The sequence below is a fragment of the Saccopteryx leptura genome, chromosome 2 (assembly GCF_036850995.1).
Source record: "Saccopteryx leptura isolate mSacLep1 chromosome 2, mSacLep1_pri_phased_curated, whole genome shotgun sequence".
Classification (NCBI taxonomy): Eukaryota; Metazoa; Chordata; class Mammalia; order Chiroptera; family Emballonuridae; genus Saccopteryx; species Saccopteryx leptura.
This window is the reverse complement of record NC_089504.1, coordinates 72,944,531-72,952,849: the sequence shown is the minus strand read 5'-3', so window position 1 is coordinate 72,952,849 and position 8,319 is coordinate 72,944,531.

The following is an 8,319-nucleotide window of genomic DNA, read 5'->3' as shown; positions in this document are numbered from 1 at the left end:
ATCACATGAACATTTTAAGACCAGCTGAGGGATAGCAGATGTCTTCACTGTTCATTTCAGGAGGTATTTGATGTTCATGATCAACATTTTGAAATATGTTTAAAGCTGCCATCTTGTGGTTGTATTCTATTCAATTCTTAGCAGATATATTGATAAAAGTCTGGCTGAATCTGAAGATTAGAAGGAAAGAATATTGCAGAAAAATACATCTTAGGACATGTCAAAAACCTGTATGTTGAAGCCTACATAAAAAGAATACAAGAGTGTATTTCCACATGTATTTTACTTAATCTAATTGATTAATAACTGGTCTTACTGTTTGAAAATCATACAGCTTTTTTTTTTCATTGTCCTTTATTTCCCTCATTCCAAAATTAAAAGCCTAAAGATTCTTATTTTACAGGTGAAAAAAGTAAGAATAAAATTTTGCTGCCTGACCAGTGGTGGCACAGTGGATAGAGTGTCGACCTGGGACACTAAGGTCCCAGGTTCAAAACTCAATGTCACCAGTTTGCTTGCGGACTCATCTGGCTTCAGTACAGGCTCACCAGCATAAGCACAGGGTCGCTGGCTTAAGCATGGAATCATTGACATAATTCCATGGTCACTGGCCATGTGACCCTGCTGGAGCCCCACCCCCACCCCAGTCAAGGCACATATGAGAAGCAATCAATAAACAATATAAAAAAAGTACCCAACTATAAGTTGATGTTTGTCTTCCCTCTTTCTTCCTGTCTACCTTTTTCTCTCTTGCAAATAATAAATAAATAAATAAATAAATAAAATTCTGCTTAGTTACCTAAATTTTGGTATCAATCATTTTATACTGAGATTTTCAGAAGTTACTTTTATCTTTAAAATTTCCTTTCAAAAAGTCAAAGTTCATGAAGAACAACAAAGGTGCTCTGCCCCGGTCCTCTCCTTATATTAAATACCACTTTCCAGCTACAAACATTTTCAGCTCTTTAAGTTGATTCTTCTGATTTGCCTCCTTATTTCTAAATTGTATATTTAAACATCTATTTCCTATCTTAAAAAATTAGAGGTAGTAGCATCCTTTAACATTCTGTGGTGGATAATGAGGACTTGGCTTTTATCATAGCCCTTTTTGGTTGATTATTCAGCTGTTTTCTCATCCTCTAACTTTCAGCTTAATTTCACATCTTCAGCTAATCTTCTGTAGTCACCGATCCAAATTAAATACTTTTCAAATATACATAGCACACTGTATTTCTTTCATATTGCTGTAATTAGTAAGTATCTTGATTGCATGGATAAGAAAACAGGACCTGTATATATGCTGTCTATAAGAAACTTACCTTAGACAAAAGATATACAGAGACTGAAAGTGAAGGAATGGAATAAGTATTTCATGCAAATGGAAATGAAAAAAAAAAGCTGGGGTAGCAATACTTGTATTTGGCAAAATAGCCTTTAAAACAAAGACTATAGTAAGGGACAAAGAAGAGCATTACATAATGATAAAGGGAGCAATCCAACAGGAGAATATAACCACTGTAAATATTTATGCACCTAACATAGTAGGACCTAAATACATAAAGCAGATTTTGATGGACATAAAAAGTGAGATTGACAGCAATACTATAATAATAGGGGATTTTAATACCCTCCTAACATCAATGGATAGATCCTCCAGACAGCATATTAACAAGAAAATAGCAGCTTAAATGACACACTGTTTCAACTGGATTTAATTGATATTTTCAGAATCTTTTACTACAAAGCAGAAAATAGATTCTTTTCAAGTGATCATGGTACATTTTCTAGGATAGACCACATGTTGTGATACAAAACAAGTCTCACAAAATTTAAGAAGACTGAAATCATATCAAGCATCTTCTCTGATCACAGTGGCATAAAACTAGAACTCAACTACAATAGGAAAACTTAAAAATATTCAAACACTTGAAGGTTAAATAGCATGTTATTAAATAACAAATGGGTTAACACTGAGATCATGGAAGAAATCAAAATTTTCCTTGAAACAAATGAAAATGAATATACAACAACCCCAAAACTATGAGACACAGCAAAAGCATTCCCGAGAGGGAAGTTCATAGCATGCAGGCATATCATAAGAAGCAAGAAAAAGCTCAAACAACCTAACCCTGCACCTAAGATAACTAGAAAAAGAACAAAAAATAAAGCCCAAAGGAAGTAGAAGAAAATAATAAACATCAGAGCAGAAATAAATGCCATAGAAGCTCAAAAATAATACAAACGATCAATAAAACCAAGAGCTGGTTCTTTGAAAAGGGAAACAAGATTGACAAAGCTTTGACCAGACTCATCAAGAAAATAAAAAAGAGGGAACCCAAATAAATAAAATCAGAAATGAAAGTGGAAAAGTAAAAATACACCACAGAAATACAGAGGATTGGTAAAAAAAAATCCTATGAAGATCTATACGCAAAAAAATTGGACAACCAAGGCAAAATGGATTCATTTCTAGAAATATACAATCTTCCAAAACTCAATCTGGAAGAATTGGAATACCTAAACAAATCATTGACATAATTCCATGGTCACTGGCCATGTGACCCTGCTGGAGCCCCACCCCCACCCCAGTCAAGGCACATATGAGAAGCAATCAATAAACAATATAAAAAAAGTACCCAACTATAAGTTGATATTTGTCTTCCCTCTTTCTTCCTGTCTACCTTTTTCTCTCTTGCAAATAATAAATAAATAAATAAATAAAATTCTGCTTAGTTACCTAAATTTTGGTATCAATCATTTTATACTGAGATTTTCAGAAGTTACTTTTATCTTTAAAATTTCCTTTCAAAAAGTCAAAGTTCATGAAGAACAACAAAGGTGCTCTGCCCCGGTCCTCTCCTTATATTAAATACCACTTTCCAGCTACAAACATTTTCAGCTCTTTAAGTTGATTCTTCTGATTTGCCTCCTTATTTCTAAATTGTATATTTAAACATCTATTTCCTATCTTAAAAAATTAGAGGTAGTAGCATCCTTTAACATTCTGTGGTGGATAATGAGGACTTGGCTTTTATCATAGCCCTTTTTGGTTGATTATTCAGCTGTTTTCTCATCCTCTAACTTTCAGCTTAATTTCACATCTTCAGCTAAACTTCTGTAGTCACCGATCCAAATTAAATACTTTTCAAATATACATAGCACACTGTATTTCTTTCATATTGCTGTAATTAGTAAGTATCTTGATTGCATGGATAAGAAAACAGGACCTGTATATATGCTGTCTATAAGAAACTTACCTTAGACAAAAGACAGGGAACATATCTCAACATAATAAAGGTCATATATGACAAACCGACAGCCAACATCATTCTCAATAGGCAAAAATTAAAAGCAGTCCCCTTAAGAACAAGATAGGGGTGCCTCCTTTACCACTCTTATTCAACATAGTTCTGGAAGTCCTAGCCACAGCAATCAGACAAGAAGAAGAAATAAAAGAAATCAAATTAGAAAAGAAACAGTAAAACTGTCATTATTTGCTGATGACATGATACTGTACATAGAAAACCCTAAAGTCTCAGCCAAAAAACTACTAGACCTGATAAATTATTTCATCAAGGTGGCAGAATAAAAAATTAAAATTCAGAAATCAGTAGCATTTTTATACACCAACAATAAATTGTCAGAAAAAGAAATTAAGGAAACAATTCACTTCAGTATTAACAACAACAACAACAAAATACCTAGGAATAAATTTAACCAAGGAGTTAAAAGACTTGTACTTGGAAAATTATAAGACATTGAAAAAAGAAATCAAGGAAGATACAAACAAGTGGAAGCACACAATGTGTTCATGGATAGAAAGAATTAACATTATTAAAATGTCCATACCATCCAAAGCAATCTATAGATTCACTGCAATTTCTATTAAAATAGCAATGGCATACTTCACCAATCTAGAACAAATATTCTAAAATTTTATATGGACCCCCCCAAAAAAAACCTCCCCAGAATAGCCTCAGCAATGTTGAAAAAGAAGAACTAAGTGGGAGGTATCACACTTCCTGATAATCAAGTTATAATATGAGGCCATTATAATCAAAACAGCTTGGTACTGGTATAAGAACAGGCATACAGATCAATGGAACAGAACAGAGAACCCAGAAATAAACCCATGCTTTTATGGTCAATTGATTTTTGACAAAGGAGGTCATAGAATACAATAAAGGCCATCTCTTTAATAAATGGTGTTGGGAAAATTGGACAGGTACATGTTAACACAATAAATTTAAAAAATTAAAAAGAAAGAATAAAAAGTATCTTGATTGCTTGTTTATGTGTTTTTGCAATCTCCAAGTTACCACAGCCCTAAATCCATTCTCTTATATTTCTTTTTATCCCTTTATTATTAATTTTAATGGGATGACATTGATAAATCAGGGTACATAGGTTCAGAGAAAACATCTCTAGGTTATTTTGACATTTGGTTATTTCCATACCCATCACCCAAAGTCAAATTGTCTTCCATCACCTTATATCTGGTTTTCTTTGTGCCCCCCCCCCAACCACCCAGTAACCACTATTATATTTCTTACTATTAGATTTTGGTTGTATTCAGGATAGTAACCAACAAACCAACCAACAAACAAGAAAACCTTTTCAATATTTTTTTATTCCCTTGCTGTGTACAAAGGCGATTTAACGGCAGTTGCACTGGGTGTGCACCCTGGGCCTGGACTTCTGAGGGCCCTGCAAAGCCCCAACTTTACACTTTTTTCTGATGACACCAAGTTTGGTTTTATATGTGCAATTTTAACATTAATAGTACATACTATTTTTTGTTTATTTAAAAATTTGGTTAACATGTATTTTTTTTTTTTTTTTTTTTTGGTATTTTTCTGAAGTTAGAGGTGGGGAAGCAGTCAGATAGACTCTTGCACGTGCCAGGCCAGGATCCACTAAGCATGCCCACCAGGGGGCGATGCTCTGCCAATCTGGGGCATCGCTCTGTTGTAAACAGAACCAGAGCCATTCTATCAATAGTGCCTGAGGCGGAGGCCATGGAGCCATCCTCAGCTCCTGGACCAGCTTTTCTCCAATGGAGCCTTGGCTATGGGAGAGGAAGAGAGAGATAGAGAGAAAAGAGAGGGGGAAGGGTGGAGAAGCAGATGGGTGCTTCTTCTGTATGCCCTGGCCAGGAATCGAACCCTGGACTTCCACACACCTGGCCGATGCTCTACCGCTGAGCCAATTGGCCAGGGCTAAAAATATGGTTAATATGTATTTTTATTTTCCCTATTTCTCTCTCTTTTTTTAAGGGGCCCAGTATTTTCTTCTGTGCCTGGGGCCTCAACCAGCCTTAATCTGCTTCTAGCCATGTGATACTCTTTTTTTTTTTTTTTTTTTTTTGGTACTTTTCTGAAGTTGGAAACGGGGAGGCAGTCAGACAGACTCTTGCATGTGTCCAGCCAGGATCCACTAAGCATGCCCACCAGGGGGCGATGCTCTGCCCATCTGGGGCATTGCTCTGTGCAACCAGAGTCATTCTAGAGCCTGAGGCAGAGGCCACAGAGCCATCCTCAGTGCCTGGGCCAACTTTGCTCCAATGGAGCCTTGGCTATGGGAGGGGAAGAGAGAGATAGAGAGAAAAGAGAGGGGGAAGGGTGGAGAAGCAGATGGGCGCTACTGCTGTGTGCCCTGGCCGGGAATCGAATCCAGGACTCCTGCACACGAGACCGACGTTCTACCACTGAGCCAACCGGCCAGGGCGTGATACTCTTTTAATAAGATATGGGTTGAATTCTTGGGAGAATATTTATTTCTGAATAAAAGGAAAATTTCTGCATGGCATAGATATAAATAGGGAGACGTAGCAGCTATTTTTATAGCCTTGAATGTATAAATAAAAAAGTAAACACATACTTCAGTGGTGGTAAGGAAAGGATGGAAAGAAACAGTCCTGAAGGCATCCTTGTGCTGTCTTACCTACCTTGGACTCTCTCCATTTCAAACTTTCTAGTTTGTGAGAAAATAATGCGTCTTTTATACAGTACATTGGTTTTTGTCATTCATCTCATTTGTTACTAACCTCTGTGAGGCCTTATGAAACTTGTTTATCCTTGTAGCATTATATCAGGTTTTCCTAAGCTCAGCATTATTGACATTTTTGATTGGATCACTTTTTGTTGGGGGTGGGCTATTTTGGTCCATTGTAAACTCTTTAGCAGCATCGCTGTTCTCTCCCCACTAGACGCCAATAGCAGCCCCACCATACTAATTCTCCTAGGGGTAGATTGTCCTTCAATTGAGAATCATTGCATTAAATAATTGGGTTTGGTGCTCAGATACGGTAATCAATATATATTGGTTATATTACAAAAATTATTTAGTTAGATATGAGGATTTAGAGAGATGGTAGGATTCAAAGGTGACTTCCAAGTTTCTCTCTTGGGCTGGTAATTGTATCATTGTATCACTTCAAAGATGAGGAGGTATGTTGCAATTTATCAACATTTCCCTTAAATTGTGGTCGTAAAGTTGAATAAATACTACACATATGACTCAAACACTATAGGTTTTGTTTCTGTATTAACAAAGCACAATATATTAGCATTTTCATAGTCCCCCCTTTTATAAAACATTGCATATCATTTCCCCCTATTATTGGTCTTGTTGCACTATCGGCTCATATTGAACTTGAAATAGATTAAAATCTCCTGATTGTTTTTTAAAAAGTTCTGCTGATTCTTGTATTCCTCTATCCTTTAATCTTGCAGTTGTGATTTTGAAGTGGCAGGTTTTACAATTTTTTTTCTTTGGAATTTCATCTCTTTTATATCAGGCTCTGTTATTTGTTAATATATTACAAAAAAACCTTTTTTTCTGTTTCACATTACCTCTCTGTTCAACCTGATGTTCCATTGAATGGTTGGTTGATGAAAATTTTGACTAGGAAATGACCAAGGACAAAATACATGACATTATTGAACATTCATGGAGTTAGTTCAGAACAAATGTCTCATAACCAACTCTTGGAACAGTTATTTTAATAGCCCAAATTTTCTTTTTCCCCACATTCAATTTTAAAGATTACATGCAACGATAAATGAGCACTATCTCTAAAATCTGCTTCTAGGAATGAAGACAGAATATAACTCCAGAGGGACCCAAAAGTAATAGCTTTTCATTCTTAATTGTGCAGGAAGGTGAATTCAGGCATTTTTACTCACTCTGTTTGGACTATTAAGCTTAGCTCCATTTGTGGCATTGGCAGGCAATGGGTGCTTATACAATAGAAAATAATGGATTTAAGTGGTATGGAATGTGCTTTCCAATGAGCGCTTAATAACTTCATTACTATATTTATAAGAGAACTGGAGCACTGAGAACAGTTGGAAGTATCCAAGATTGCAAATGAATATTATTTGCAATGACTAATGTAGTATATTATATAAAAAGTTATGGTCAACCTGATCAAGACAAGTCATAAGATCTAATAGAACTGTAAAATAAATAGAAAAATAAGGCCTTGAATAAAAGGAAAATAAAGCAACACATTTAGAAAGAAATTATCAAAGCTATATTTGTAAGATAATGGGTGTAGCTTTCTCTTGTAGTAAGGATTTCTTAGAATTAATGTTTATATTTTGAGACAAGGCCACCTTCTCTCATGAGCTATTTGATTTTAACTAGTCACTTAGCCTCTACTCTTACCATTAATCAACATTATTTACCAATATCACCACCACCATTCTCTTTATAAAACATACTTTAATTGTGACTTGCCCCTATTCCCTCTTGCCTATAAAATGAATTCTAAATTTCTTAGGATTGCATATAAGACACTGATTCTTTTCCTAATTTATTTTTCTACTCTCCTCTATGAAAAATGTACTCTAAGCTCACTGACCTACTTTATATTTTTAATGTTTCATGCTCTTTCAAACTTCTGTGACATTGCTGCCCTTTTCTGTTTTTTTTTTTTTTTTTTTTTTTTTCATTTTTCTGAAGCTGGAAACAGGGAGAGACAGTCAGACAGACTCCCGCATGCGCCCGACCGGGATCCACCCGGCACGCCCACCAGGGGCGACGCTCTGCCCACCAGGGGGCGATGCTCTGCCCATCCTGGGCGTCGCCATGTTGCGACGAGAGCCACTCTAGCGCCTGGGGCAGAGGCCACAGAGCCATCCCCAGCGCCCGGGCCATCTTTGCTCCAATGGAGCCTCGGCTGCGGGAGGGGAAGAGAGAGACAGAGAGGGAAAGCGCGGCGGAGGGGTGGAGAAGCAAATGGGCGCTTCTCCTGTGTGCCCTGGCCGGGAATCGAACCCAGGTCCTCCGCACGCTAGGCCGACGCTCTACCGC